This window comes from Gorilla gorilla, chromosome 8, assembly GCF_029281585.2.
Source record: "Gorilla gorilla gorilla isolate KB3781 chromosome 8, NHGRI_mGorGor1-v2.1_pri, whole genome shotgun sequence".
In the NCBI taxonomy this organism is placed as follows: domain Eukaryota; kingdom Metazoa; phylum Chordata; class Mammalia; order Primates; family Hominidae; genus Gorilla; species Gorilla gorilla.
In genome coordinates, this window is record NC_073232.2 from 42933236 (window position 1) to 42948559 (window position 15324).

The 15324-nt window shown below is 38.6% G+C and overlaps 1 protein-coding gene and 1 long non-coding RNA gene across 4 annotated transcripts in view; one reads left to right on the forward strand and one right to left on the reverse strand.

The window, feature by feature from the left end:
• Positions 1–15324, reverse strand: part of MCU (mitochondrial calcium uniporter) — a 192079-nt gene that overhangs the window by 77243 nt on the left and 99512 nt on the right. The window lies entirely within an intron of this gene.
• Positions 1328–7508, forward strand: LOC129525084 (uncharacterized). Of its 2 annotated transcripts, none has more exons than XR_008669143.2 (4): positions 1328–1418; positions 1676–1722; positions 2122–2231; positions 3194–7508. It is a non-coding gene; the product is annotated as an uncharacterized lncRNA (long non-coding RNA). The 2 variants fall into 2 exon arrangements; XR_008669144.1 differs by having other exon boundaries at positions 7044–7508.

Genomic DNA, 15324 nt, shown 5'->3' on the forward strand with positions numbered 1-15324 from the left:
ACATATGTCAGTGGACTCTCAGACTTCTTCCCTACAGAAGTTGTTCAGAACTGTTTCCTGCCTCTCAGTCAAAGACCTCACCTCATATTTTACTGAAACCAGTAAAATAGGAAATTTCTGAAATTCACCCTCACAATTCCTCTCTTCTCCAACACCAAGTTTCTCTCAATTTTCTTTTTTTCTCTTCTTTCACTCTAACACAGGGAAAGAAGTCTCCCCACTCCTTTGCAAGGTGAATACCTTTACTTCTTCAGTTAGTTCTTCTCTCTTGCATCTTTAATGTCTCCAACTTCAATAGCTCCTTTCTCCAACCTTAGACATGTCTAGTTCTACACTATGCCCACCCCCATACACATATGTTCGCGCGCACACACATACAAACACACACACACACACACAAGCCTGCCTTCACTAATCCTACTTCCCACTGATATTTTCTCATTTCTCATACTATTATGCCTTCTTGGAAACATTTGATACTGCTGACTACCTCCTCCCTCCTGAAATTCTTTTCTTTGAATTCTATGAAACTCTAGGAGTTCCTGAATTTACTTCTTACTCTACTGTCTTTGACCACTTCTATGTCTCCTTTACTGCCTTCTTGCTCTTCCAGCTATCCCCAAAATACTCATCAAGGCTTATTCTTTGCCCTTGTTTTTTCATACTTATTCTGTTTGGAGAGCTCAACCTTTCTTAGAACTTCAAGTTATTATCTTAATGAAAATAATGTCTTGAGTCCTTTCTGTACTGATTTTCAGATTCAAATTTCTAGCTGCTTATTAGAATAGCTCTATCAAATATACCTCTAAGTCCCTGAAGTAAAATATGTTCCCAAACCTGCTCCACTCCAATGTTTCCGATTTCGATTAATTGTACGTCAAACTTTTTGGTCAGTCTCTCAGACTTTAAGACCCATAGCCATTTTAGAGTCTTCACTTTGTACTCCCAGCCAATTCCAAGTCTCATCAAGTCTACCATCACCCTTTTTGCTTCTTTTTGTTCGTTCTTTTTTCTATGAATATTAGTATAATTCAGTGGTTAAGAGCAGAGGCCCTAAAGTCACAAATGGATTTGAATCCCAGCTCTTCCATTTATTAGCTTTGTGGTTTGGAGCAAGTTCCATTGACTGCCTCAAGTCTTAGTTTCTGTTTAGATAAATCCAGATGTTGTGAGGTGACAAAGGGCTAATGCATATAAAGCATTAAGCACAGTGAGCACAGTGCCTGGCACTCAAAACAGAATGGTTATTGTTACTACTACTACAATGCCTCCAATCTTTTGTCCTTCTAATATATCCATCAGAATGCACCAGTCACTCTCCAACAGAAAGACTGGATGATATTATCATCTCTTCAGAACATTTTCACTGGCTCCTCATTGCTGAAAGGATAAAGACAAAACATCTTATAATTTCCAAGGTGATACGGTTTGGCTCTGTGTCCCCACCCAAATCTCATGTCAAATTCTACTTCCCAATTTCAGTACGGGGACCTGGTGGGAGGTGACTGAATCACGGAGGTGGATTTCCCCCTTGCTGTTCTCAAGAGAGTGAGTGAGTTCTCACGAGATCTGGCTGTCTAAAAGTGTGTAGCACTTCCCCCTTCACACTCTCTCTCTCCTGCTCCACCATAGTAAGATGTGCTTGCTCCCTCTTCGCCTTCCTCCATGATTCTAGGTTTCCTGAGGCCTCCCAGCCATGTTTCCTGTACAGGCTGCAGAAATGTGAGTCAACTAAACCTCTTTTCTTTATAAATTACCCAGTCTCGAGTAGTTCTTTATAGCTATGTGAGAACGGACTAATGCATGAGGCTTTCCAGAAAATAAACCAATCCTAACTCTCCCTCAAGGTACTGAAAGGATACTTCCTTCTACAAGATGACCTTTAAAAATGTTACTAGAGTCTTATTTCCTTTCCTCTAATGGCTATCTATGCCATGAATATTAAGAATGTACCTGAAAACTTAATACAATTTTATGGGAACTTCATTCTTGAGTCAAAATTATGAAGTATTTCTTTGGATTCTGCAATCATTATATGTTCCGTTGAAGCTAGTGTTTCAGATGCCTATGACTGTTCTTGCCTCACAAACAAATTTCTACAGTAGACTCGTCTAATTTCAGGGCAAACATTTACTTGAATCTGTTCTCATTTGGCTGGTAATGAGATCTGCATCAGAAGCCAAAGACAAGAGAAACTGGCTGAGTTTCAAAGATAGCAGGTGGAAGAAAAGGTAAGCCAACTGCTGAATATAATGACAAAGGAAACCTAATATCCATTAGTGGTGATAATATGGCATTGTAAAATGTGACTATTCTTTAAATTCAGGTTATTCTTCTCCTAAAAAGTGTTCCGTAAAGAAATCATCTATTTACCATTAAGTAAAATAAACTTGTCAATAGACTGCTATAAATTTTCCTATTTCATGTTGCTTATTGACTAGATTGCATTTAAGTGACTGTTTCTATTTGGAAAAGTTATTAGATGTTTAAGTAAGTAAACAGAATCTGGACAGAAATCAATTATTTTCCTTTTCAGTTTTTTCTATTTCCTGCTAATAATTTGCAGGAAATACATATTAACAGAATATGTTATTTTATGAATAATAGATGTTCTTGGGTGAGAAAAGGAAAACAATTCTCAGTGCCCTATCTTCTGTTGGCCATCCCTTAGAACAGCCAGTCAACACTGAAGTAAAAAATCCAGCATCAGGTCTATTTTCTGAGCAAAGCTTATGTGTATGTGTGAGAGGAGAGGGAGGGTGGGTATGTATATGGTGAAAGAAGTAAAAGGAGGCAAAATAATCAAAGCATTAGATTCACTATTCCAACGAACTATTTAGAATTGAGTTACCTGAGAGCTAAACTTTGGAGTTTGATTACACTATGATGACTGGCCTCCTTTTCTAATAAAAATGACAAACAAAAAAAAAGAACTCATTGAACTTAAGCAAATTTCATTAGTCTTCTTGGCTTAGACCACATTAAAAGTTGCCATTTCCAAGGAGAAGCACTGTCACTTTTTTTTTTAAGATTTCAGAAGAAGTGCACTTGGCACAATAGGAAGCCATTAAAATGTTATCTTTAGGCTTAAGTAATATACTCCTCAAAATTCTCATTTAAGTTTTAGTTCAGCTGACTGTACTAAATAACTAAATTACTGTCAATGCATCTTCTTTCCCCCTTCACTCTACAGATGTACCACCTTATAAAAGTCTTTGTGGCCATCAGGCTTTTAAGCTCAGCTAAATTTCCACATAATAAATGAAAATGCTACTCCTGAGTGTGAAAAGCAATAAAATAAATATTGTTTCTCAGTGACTTAAGGAACAACGTTCACTACCAAAGCAAATGTCACTCCTTAGAGCTGTGTTATTTTGTGACTAATTCTGTAATATGGTTTAATAGCTATGTTAGCTGTATGCCTCTCCCAACCTTATTTTGTAACTCTGACATCCTCACTCCTTATGTCCCAGGCCAATGTCTTCTTGAACTGTTCCTTGAACTGGCCAAGCTTGCTTCTGGCCTCATGGCCTTGCATAATTTCGTTTCTCTGCCTGAAGTATTCCTTCCATAGATTCTTTTTGCATGATTGGTTCTTTCTCATCATTAAGGTTTCACTAAACAACCCCTCCTCAAAAACATCCTCTCTTTCCATTCAATCTAAAGTAGCTCAACAATTGCTTTATGCTTTATTTTATTCTTGGAACTTCACATTATGTGATTCTTTCTTATTGATTTATTGTTCCCACCCTCTTCCCCCCTGCCTACACCACCACTAGAATGCAAGGTCCATGACTAGTTCTGTATGTTCCTGGCACCAAAAGAAGTGCCTGTCACCTAAGAGACATATTCCCTCAAATAACCACTGCATATTTGAATGAATTAATGAATCAAAGGCCTCCACATAGCTGTCTTTAAAGCTCTTCATGCCGGGCGCGGTGGCTCACGCCTGTAATTCCAGCACTTTGGGAGGCCGAGATGGGCGGATCACCCGAGGTCGGGAGTTCAAGACCAGCCTGACCAACATGGAGAAACCCCGTCTCTACTAAAGACACAAAAAAATTAACCAGGTGTGGTGGTGCATGCCTGTAATCCCAGCTACTTGGGAGGATGAGGCAGGAGAATTGCTTGAACCCAGGAGGCGGAGGTTGCGGTGAGCCAAGATAGTGCCATTGCACTCCAGCCTGGGCAACAAGAGTGAGACTCCGTCTCAAAAAAAAAAAAAAAAAAAAAAGCTCTTCATGGCCTATTCCCTACCTATGTCTTTGACTTCATCTCACATCAGCCTTCTCACTCTCTGTACTTCACCACATTGGCTTTTTGAAATACCCTATATTCTTCATTCTCCTCTGTGGGCTCTAGGCCTTTCCCCATTCTTCTGGTTAGAGAAAGATCCCCCAGGTCATTCCTTCATCCCATTAATGCCTACTAATTTTTGCAGACCTCATTCAATTACCACCTCCTTGATAACTAGAATAGGTCAAATCCCTTATGAAATGCTCTTAAAGTTTTCTTCACATCTCTCTTCTAAGTGCTTATGAAATTAAAATTCTATATTTAATCGTGAGATGATTAGTGTTTGTTCATCTACTAGACTGTTGCTCTATGAAAGCAGGAAGTGCCTGTACATAACAGACTCTCAATAAATATTTATTAGATGGGTAAATATCTAGATAATGACTAGCAAATTCCACAGGGACTTTCTATAGCACAGTTGAATTGGTTTATTCAACAAATAAATGGCAAGGGGGAAAAAAAGGGGGTAAACTGTAAGCAAAGGATTAGGTTCTCATTGACACCTTATCAAAATGGAAGTTCTCTGTTATCAGAAATATACTAGGGCAGCCGGGTGAGGTGGCTCACACCTGTAATCCCAGTACTTTGGGAGGCTGAGGTGGGCGGATTGCCTGAGCTTGGGAGTTCAACCACCCTGGACAATATGGTGAAATTCTGTTGTCACTAAAATACAAAAAATTAGCTGGGCATGGTGGCAGGCACCTGTAGTCCTAGCTACACAGGAGGCTGAGGCATGAGAATCACTTGAACCCAGGAGGCAGAGGTTGCAGTAAGCCAAGACCACACTGCTGCACTCCAGCCTGGGCAACAGAGCGAGACCCTGTCTCCAAAAAAAAAGAAGAAAGGAAAGGAAAAAGGAAAGGAAAGGAAAGGAAGAAAGGAAGGAAGGAAAGAGAGAGAGAGAAAGAAAGAAAGAGAAAGAGAGAAAGAGAGAAAGAAAAGAAAGAAAGAAAAGAAAGAAAGAAAGAAAGAAAGAAAGAAAGAAAGAAAGAAAGAAAGAAAGAAAGAAAGAAAGAACGAAGGAAGGAAAGAAAGAAAGAAGGAAAGAAAGAAAGGAAAGATACTAGGGCCAGGTGAGGTGGCTCATGCCTGTAATCCCACAACTTTGGGAGGCCGAGGCAGGAATATCACTTGAGTCTAGCAGTTTGAGAGCAGCCTGGGCAACCAGCAAATCCTCATCTCTACAAAAAATAAAAAATTAGCCAGGCCTGGTGGCACACACCTGTAGTCCCAGCTACTTGGAAGGCTGAGGTGGCAAGATCGCTTGGGCCTGGGAGATTGAGGCTGCAGTGAGCTGTGATCGCACCACTGCACGCAGCCAATCAATCAATCAACCAATAAGTAAGAAGAAATTTATCGGCTAAGACGTGGATACAATTACAATGCAACATACTTTGTTTTCATTTTTGTTGGGAATCACACAAAATAGAACTGATACTCTTCTGTGTGCATTAATACTACAATGACTGCGACTGTATGTGAATTTGCCAGTTTTTTTGCATGTGATCTACAACAAAAAAACAAATTTCAATCAACTATGTTAGGAAAAAGGCTGAATTAGGTTTATTCTCTATAAGAAATTATATTGGAAAATCTTTGTTATATGAAGAAGTGATCAAAGAGTATGAAGACAAAGCAGGAACAAAAAGTATTATAGAAGTGTATCAGGTAATTAATTAAAATGTTTTGTTTTTCTTCTGGATTTTGTGGTATTTGAGGCATTTGTTGACTTTAAAAATAGGTAAATTGTCCGAGCGCGATGGCTCACTCCTGTAATCCTAGTATTTTGAGAGGCCGAGGCGGGCAGATCACCTGAGGTTGGGAGTTCGTGACCAGCCTGGCCAACATGGTGAAAACCCTGTCTCTACTAAAAAAAAAAAAAAATTTGCCAGATATGGTGGTGGGCACCTGTAATCCCAGCTACTTGGGAGGCTGAAGCACGAGAATCACTTGAACCCAGGAGGTGGAGGTTGCAGTGAGCCAAGACTGTGCCATTGCACTCCAGCTTGAGTGAGAGACTCTGTCTCAAAAAAAAAAAAATGTAAATTGTTGGCACTCTTATTATATATTTATATATTTATATATATATTTACTTCCATTCCAAAAACAAAGAGAAGGATCCTACAGATTAAGAAAGAATACAATGTCTGGTCCTTGTTTGGATTCCATTTAAAATGAGCTAAGTGCAAATTTATGGGACAATCAGAAAAATTTAAACATGACTAGATATTCTATGATATTAAAAATACTGTTAATATTTTTAGATTTGATGATGGTATTGTGGCTACCCTTACATGTCAGAGAAATATATTGAAGTATTTACAGAAAAACAATATAATAAATAATTTCCATAAAACAATCCAGTATTTCGTGTGTGTGCAAAAAAATGAGTGGGGGTAAAAATGAAATAAGATAGGCTATGTGTTGGTAACTGATGAAGTTAGGTACTGGGTACATGGGATTCATTAAACCATTACTCCAACTTTCATAAAGGTTTTCAACTTTCATAATAAAATATTAAGAAGAATATAAAATGGAAGTTTATTACAAAAAAAATTGGAGAACAGAAACTGAAAAGCCTTTAAAAACAGAAGCCCTTTCTCAGACTTTACAGCTTGCATAAATAAATTAATAGCAGAGGACACTACTGCAGAACAAATTAAACAGGCCAGATTTATGAGTTTGGAATTTTTTCTTTGTGGCAAGCATTTGTCAATTGTTTCTATTTCTGCATTTTTAAATGAAAGTTCTGTAGCTCCTCAGGCTCACTGAGTATCACAACAGGCAAGCAGAAGATGGGGGAAAATGAGAGCCAACTGGACGAAGAAATACAAGAAAAATTCAAGGAGAACTGTTGCTGATTTTGTGAAGAAATCATTTCTTAAAAAAAAAAATACAAGCAGGAAAAAGAAACAACAAACCATCTACTGTATGAGCTATATTCTCCTCCACAATAATAAAAGCCAAAATGGATTACCCAGATGGAAAAACCCACGTAATTTTGCTCCTGAAAATTATTCTGTTTTAAGCCTATCTTCTCTTACAATAAAATCCACAAAGGAGAAGAGGAGAAAAGGAGTATTAGTCTATTTTCGGTGAAATACAGAAACAATGAGTCATGAGTAATACATGAAATAAGATACAATTCTTTTGGTACACGATCTAATGGCTGTACAGGGAATGAAACCACTGTTGGTTAAACTATAGTGAAATGCTACTCAACATAATTACTCAGGAGTTGCAAACATTTCAAAGTAAGTTTGAGTGGTGATGTTTTTGTAAAGGATTTAACAGATTTACCAGATCATCTTTCATATAGAATAAGGGGAAATACATATAAACAAATATTGTTTTAATGTTCAAATAAAGGCATAAAACACAAACCAGAAAGTGAAGCTTTAAGGATTATACAAAGGAATAGTGTTCTATTTGCCTTTTAAAGCAAAGGCTGAATATTTTGTATGTATATACACACTGAATATATTTCAGCAAGGCAGGCTCTGAGAGCAGTGGCTATCCAATGGTCTACAATGGATAAGTATTTATCTTTACCATAAATTTCCTTTTGCTCAGTTTCTGATGAAATTACAAATTTGTCAGCCTTGTTCTTGTCAGTTTTATTGGAGAACTTTGAAGACATCATTCAGAAGCTCTGGCCAGATTGGTTAGCTCTGAGTCGCTCATCTTTTTTTTTTTTTTTTTTTTTTTTAAAAGAAAGCTCAAACAGAGCTCATTTATATTTCAATTAAGTACAATATTATTTTTAAATGAAAACGAGGCTAATAAAATTTGTCTTATTTATTCTTTATCCCTACTCTATACTTTACTGAATCAAAAGACTCACCGAAAATGCTAAAGCTACTGAAGCAATGATAGATGATTGTTTAAAAGGAGGCAGGGAAAATCCTCAGGAACACTACAAACCTGCCCCTCCAGAACCATGTGCCTCCTGAAGAGGTACAAGTTAAACCTAGAAGGACAGCAGGAAATGCCTGTTGTCCTTCAGGACAGAATGGATGAACCTCTCAATAGTGGAAGTTTCCAGTTTTGTGTTGAACACTTGGTATCACAATTCCTCAAAGACCACATAGGTGGCTTAAAGGAAATGCCACACAAATGTGTAAAAACACAATTAAGAGTTACCTAGGTCTGGGCACAGTGGCTAGCACCTATAATCCTAGCACTTTGGGAGGCCGAGGTGGGTGGATTGCTTGAGCTCAGGAGTTCAAGACAAACCAGGGCAACATGGCAAAACCCCGTCTCTACCAAAAATACAAAAAATTAGCCAGGCATAGTGGTGTATATCTGTGGTCTCAGTTACCTGGGAGGCTGAGGCGAGAGGTTCGCTTGAGCCTGGGAGGTAGAGGTTGCAGTGAGCCGAGATCACACCACTGCACTCCAACCTGGGTGACAGAATGAGACCCCGTATTAAAAAAAAAAAGAAAAAAAGAGTTACCTAGTTACCTTGAACCTAGACTCATCAGGAAACAGGATGTTAGAATGAAGTAGCAATTTTAAAGAAAACAAACTGGCAAAGAATTATCAAAAATAATCTGAGAAGTCTGTGGGTCAGAGTCAGTCCAAGCCTCTCACGCAGAAGTAGGGTTTATGTGAAGAATATGAAACTACAGTCAGAAGGGTAAAGTTCTAATGTTAGCTCCAGTACTGGCTGGCACTTACATTCACTACACTGTACCTATAAAATCAACAGAACCAATTACTAACTTTAAAAAATACTTTCAGCAAAAAAAAAAAAAAAAAAAAAAAAAAGAAAGCATTACGAGTTAATACTATCTAGGAAATTATGTAATCAATGAGAACCTCTCATCACCTCCATTTCTACGGCACTTTAACCAAATACTTACCTTAATAGGTGATAGTGTATAATAACACGAAAAGTACTATAAATTTTCTAGAGAACACTGCCCAAAGTACTATGAATATGGCCTCTACCTATCCCCACCCCCACAAATTAGTGAAAATACACTAAAATTTTTGGTTTCTCACTTCAGTGAAACTTTTTTATTTTAAGAGACAGGGTCTCACTCTATCGTTCAGGCTGGAGTGCAGTGATGCAATCAATCATAGCTCACTGTAGCCTCAAACTCCCGGCCTTCCACCTCAGCCTCTCAAGTACCTAGGACTACAGGTGTGTTCCACCATGCCCAGCGAATTTTTTAATTTTTTTGTAGAGACAGGGTCTTGCTATGTTGCCCAGGCTGGTCTCGAACTTCTGGCCTCACAAACTGTTGAGATTAAAGGTGTGAGCCACTGTGCTAGGCCTCAGTGAAACTATTTAAAAAATAATCCAACACCTTAGATTGTGTACTTCATTATGTGTAAATTATATCAATTAAAAATGCATGATGGCAAGGTTAAAAAAGATCATCCAAACACAAATGAATTCAAAAATTTCTTTAGGAAGGCACAGCTCTCTCTTGTATTCAGTATTCTGTTAGAGGATGTTTGCTTTTGTTATCAGTGATTCTCAGCCTTTCAAATTGAAAGAACAATTCAGAGGCTGTAATCTACAGACAGGGTTTTTGGAAGATATATGGACTCATTAAGTCATTCAGTAAATAAATCTTGATACATGACCAACAGGCTTTTCCATCTTTTTTGCATTACCGGTTGAGTATTCTCTATCTAAAATCCTTGGGACCAAAAGTGTTTCAGATTTCAAAATTCTTTGGATTTTGAAATATTCTCACACACATAATGAGATACTTTGGGACCCAAATCTAAACACAAAATTCATTTATGTTTCATATACACCTTATACACATAGGCTAAAGATAACTTTATACAATATTTTAAATAATTGTGGGCAGGAAACAAAGTCTGTATACATTGAACCATCAGAAAGCAAAAGGTTTCAACTATCTCGGCCACCATGTGGACAATTTGTGGTTGTTTGGCATCACCATCATGCTGTGCTTGGAAAAGACACATCGCAACTGGAAGGCACTGGGGGGAGGGTCTTTTTCCCTTGAGATCCCTGAACAAACTGTGTGTTGTGTTCCTGCGTTTTGACTGCAACATGTTACATGAGGTCAGGTGTGAAATGTTCCACTTGGCACGTCATGTCAGCACTCAAGAAGTTTTGGATTTTGGAGCATTTCAGATTTTGGATTTTTGAATTAGAGATGCTGAACTTGTATTTGTCAAGACTGATTATTAATAAATGAAATAATAGGAACTGTAATCATCCAATCAAATGTTATATGTCTAATATGTTTCAAAAGCAATGTATTATTACTTATCAGATATTATTTGTGATCCTTAAAATATGAATAGGTAATTCGTAAAATAAGAAATACAAATGGCCAATGACCTAAAAAAAAGTTTAATCTTAATAATAATGACATTTATTAAAAACAATGACAAGAGTTTTGTTTTACCTTTTTTTTCTATCAGATGAGAAAAGATTAGAGAGATTTAGTAGTATCTAATGTGAACTCTTAGCCCCAAAAATTCTGTTTTCAAAAAATGTTCTGAGTTGGGCATAGTGGCATGTACCTGTAATCCCTGCTACTCAGGAGGCTGAGGAGGGAGGATCAGTTGAACCCAGGAATTCAAGTACAGCCTGAGCAACATAGTGAGACCGCATCTTGTTTAAAAAAAAAAAAAATGTTATATATTGAAATTGTCACGAGTACACAAAGCTAGGAGTGCTTACAGAGAACAGCTTTGTGAAGGCTGGAACTTAAGATTTGTTTACCACAGTTTTCAACACCAAAAATAGTGCTTGGCACACAGCAGGTAATCATTAAATATTTATTAAATGAATGAATGTTCACTGTAATACTATTAATTATAGTGAATATTTGGAAATCATCTAATAAATTATGATATATCAATACAATGAAAACTACATAGCTTTTAAAAAGAATGAGGTTGAGGCCGGGCGTGATGGCTCACGCCTGTAATCCCAGCACTTTGGGAGGCCGAGGCGGGTGAATCACAAGGTCAGGAGTTCAAGACCAGCCTGGCCATATGGTGAAACCCCATCTCTACTAAAAATACAAAAATTAGCTGGGCATGGTGGCAGGCGCCTATAGTCCCAGCTTCTCAGGAGGCTGAGGCAGGAGAATCGCTTGAACCTGGGAGGCGGAGGTTGCAGTGAGCCGAGATCAGGTCACCGCACTCCAGCCTGAGTGACAGAGCGAGACTCCGTCTCGAAAAAATAAAAAATAAAAATGAAAGAATCAGGTTGATCCACATATACAACTGTCAAAGTATATTACAGAATCTTAGGTATAAAAATTAAGTTATAAAATTAAATATAGTTTGATTTTATATTCAAAATATACAGTATGATTCTATACTTTAGATTAAATTATATCCACACATTGTATATGCACTGAGAAAAGTCTGAAAGAATGTATATCAAACTGCTAATGAGAGGGCTTTCACTTTTTGCTCTGTAACACTTCTGTATTATTTTGATTTATAAACATCACATACTACTCCAGTAAGAAAAGATTCTAAAAAAAAAAAAAAAGAAAAACAACAACAACTAAATACATCTAGAAAAAAAGTCCTGAGAGGAGCATACAAAATGCTGGGATTACGCCTGTAATCCCAGCACTTTGGGAGGCTAAGGCGGATGGATCACGAGGTCAGGAAGTCGAGACCAGCCTGGCCAGCATGGTGAAACCCTGCCTCTACTAAAAATACAAAAATTAGCCGGGCATGGTGACATGCACCTGTAATCCCGGCTACCTGGTAGGCTGCGGCAGGAGAATTGCTTGAACCCAGGAAGCAGAGGTTGCAGTGAGCTGAGATTGCGCCACTGCACTCCAGCCTTGGCAACAGAGCGAGACTCCATCTCAAACAAACAAATAGTGGGTACCTTTGGATGTTGGGATTATGGGTATTTTTTCCCCATTTATGCATTCAGTTTAGTAAAAATATCCCACTGAGTAATTTTTCTGCCTTTATGTATTATGTACAGTTTTATTTTCTTTGTATGCATTATAGGCACATTTTTCCTTATGCATTTATGTATTGTCCAAATTTTATACATCATTGAGTATTACCTCTGTAATAGAGCAGAATAATTAAAAAATTTTTGAACCTCAATATATTGAACTATATATTAGTACTTTTTTTTGTGAATCTGAAGCTCATGGGAGTTAGATAATGTACAAGGTCTCACAGCTATTAAGGGGCTATCTAAACTGCCCCCTAAGAGGTATGATTCACAACTAAGATGGAACAATTATGAATATATACGTGCCAAATAGCACAGCTATTACCTCGGTGCAAAAGTAACTGTGGTTTTTGCTATTAAAAGTACATTATGGGCTGGGCGCAGTGGCTCACGCCTATAATCCCAGCACTTTGCGAGGCCAAGGTGGGTGGATCACCTGAGGTCAGGAGCTCGAGACCAGCCTGGCCAACACAGTGAAACCCTGTCTCTACTAAAAATATAAAAACTAGCTGGGCGTGGTGGTGGGCACCTGTAATCCCAGCTACTTGGGAGGCTGAGGCAGGAGAATTGCTTGAACCCAGGAGACGGAGGTTGCAGTGAGCCGACACAGTGCCACTGCATTCCAGTCTCGGCAACAGAGTGAGACTCCATCTCAAAACAAAAAAAAAAAAGTATATTATGGCCAGTCGCAGTGGCTCACACCTGTAATCCCAACACTTTGAGAGGCTGAGATGGGCAGATCACTTGAGGCCAGGAGTTCGAGGCCAGTCTGGCCAACATGATGAAACCCTGCCTCTACTGAAACTACAAAAAAATTAGCTGGGCGTGGTGGTGCACACCTGCAATCCCAGCTACTCAGGAGGCTGAGGCAGGAGAATCGCTTGAACCCGGGAGATGGAGGTTGCAGTGAGCCAAAATCACGCCACTGCACTCCAGCCTGGGTGACAGAGTGAGATCCCGTCTTAAAAAAAAAAAAAAAAAGAATAAACTAAAAGTATGTTATAAAGTAGAAACAGCAAGGCAAGCTGAAACATACAGAAATATACTAGTAACAGGAGACTTTTACTTCTTAGACCATCGCAGTTCATGTAGACAAAAATAATGAGGCTACTTAACCTAGTCGATAAGCTACAATATTATGGGTGCATTCTGTACCCTGAAATTAAAAAACAAAACTCTTATCAAATGTCCATGCAACATTTATGAAAACTGAACACTAAGTTACAAAGAAAATATCAATAAATTCTAAGAAGTAGCAAAAATTTTTTAAAAATCCTTAATCATATTGCAATAAAACAAAATCAGAAAATAAAGTCATTCCACCTGGAAATTTTGAAACTCTGTTAAATAACTCTTGGTCAAGGAGGAAATAGAATTATTTAAATTTATCTGTTAAATCCCTGTAATCCCAGCACTTTAGGAGGCTGAAGCAGGAAGGTCACTTGAGGCCAGGAATTTGAGACCTGTGTGGGCAACATAGCAAGACCCCATCTCTACAAAAAAAAAAAACAAAAAACTAAAAAGTAGCCAGGCGTGGTGGTACGCACCTGTAGTACTACCTACTCGGCAGGCTGAGGCAGGAGGATCACCTGAACCTAGGAGGATGAGGTTGCAGTGTGCTATGTCACTCCAACATGAGTAACAATGAGAGACCTGTCTCTTTAAAAATAAAAAATTAACAAAATAAATTTTCCTGTTAAAGCTCTGGCTTTGTATTCGATAAGATATCTCTTTAATTGTTGTTTTAAAGGTTTTTTTTGTTGTTGTTATTGTGGTTTTTTAGAGACAGAGTCTCACTCAGGTACCCAGGCTGAAGTGCAGTGATACAATCATAGCTCACTGCAGCCTCGAATTCCTGGACTCTGCCTCCCATGCAGGTAAGACTACAGGTGCGTGCCACCACACCTGGCCAATTTTCCTTTTTTTGGAAGAGACAGGGTCTCATATGTTGGCCAGGCTGGTCTCAAGCTCCTGTCCTCAAGCCATCCTCCCACACTGGCCTCCCAAAGTGCTGTGGTTACAGGCATGAGTCACCACAATCGGACCATTTTAAAGGTTTCTCTTTGAGAAATGTTAAAGTACTGCATGCAGTTTAAGACAATGGTTCTGAGAGTATGGACCTGGGTTTCCTGGTGTTTTGTGAGAAACTCTTGGTGGATCAATGAGCTCTAACAGTTACAGAGTGGCATATTTTTTTTTTCATTGAGATGGAGTCTTGCTCTGTCGCGCAGGCTGGAGTGCAGTGGTGCGATCTCAGCTGACTGCAACCTCGGCCTCCCAGGTTCAAGCGATTCTCCTGCCTCAGCCTCCAGAGTACCCGGGATTACAGGCGCCCGCCACCACACCCGGCTAATTTTTGTATTCTTAGTAGAGACAGGGTTTCACCATGTTGTCCAGGCTGGTCTTGAACTCTTGAACTCGTGATCCACCTGCCTCGGCCTCCCAAAGTGCTGGGATTACAGGCATAAGCCACTGTGCCCGGCCCCAGAGTGGCATTTTTAACTACACTGCTCCTTTGTGCCAAGAAACAGACACCACATAATAGATGCCTCATCAGAAGCCACCAACATTTTCAGTCATCAGGAGCCACAATCAAACTATACCCACACTCCATTTCCCCCACTAATATATTGCTGATATAAGTCCCAGAAATTATATCACATTATACACTAATATTTCAATATCTCTAAAAGATAAGATTTTTAAAATCACCATATCATACATATATACACATTTCAAATTTTTAGCAGTTTTAATGGAAAAGTTTCTAAAATTTACTCATTTTTCTTAAAACATACTGAATATGAAACAATTTTAACTTGATAACCCAGAGTCAATATTACTGGAAGTGGAATGATGCCATATCAAAACCCAAAAATGTGTGGCACTGACTGAGAAGGGATGGCAGGTGGAGGCAGGGTGGGCCTGAGGAAGGTGACGATGAAAACTTACAGGAAAGTGAGGAAAATTTTATTGGAAGCTAGAGTGGTGAAAAACTTGGCAATATAGTCACCTATGGTAATGTGGAAAATAAGAAATATACCTAATGAACTCAATGAGGAGATTTTAGGACAGAATTTTGAAGGTACTGT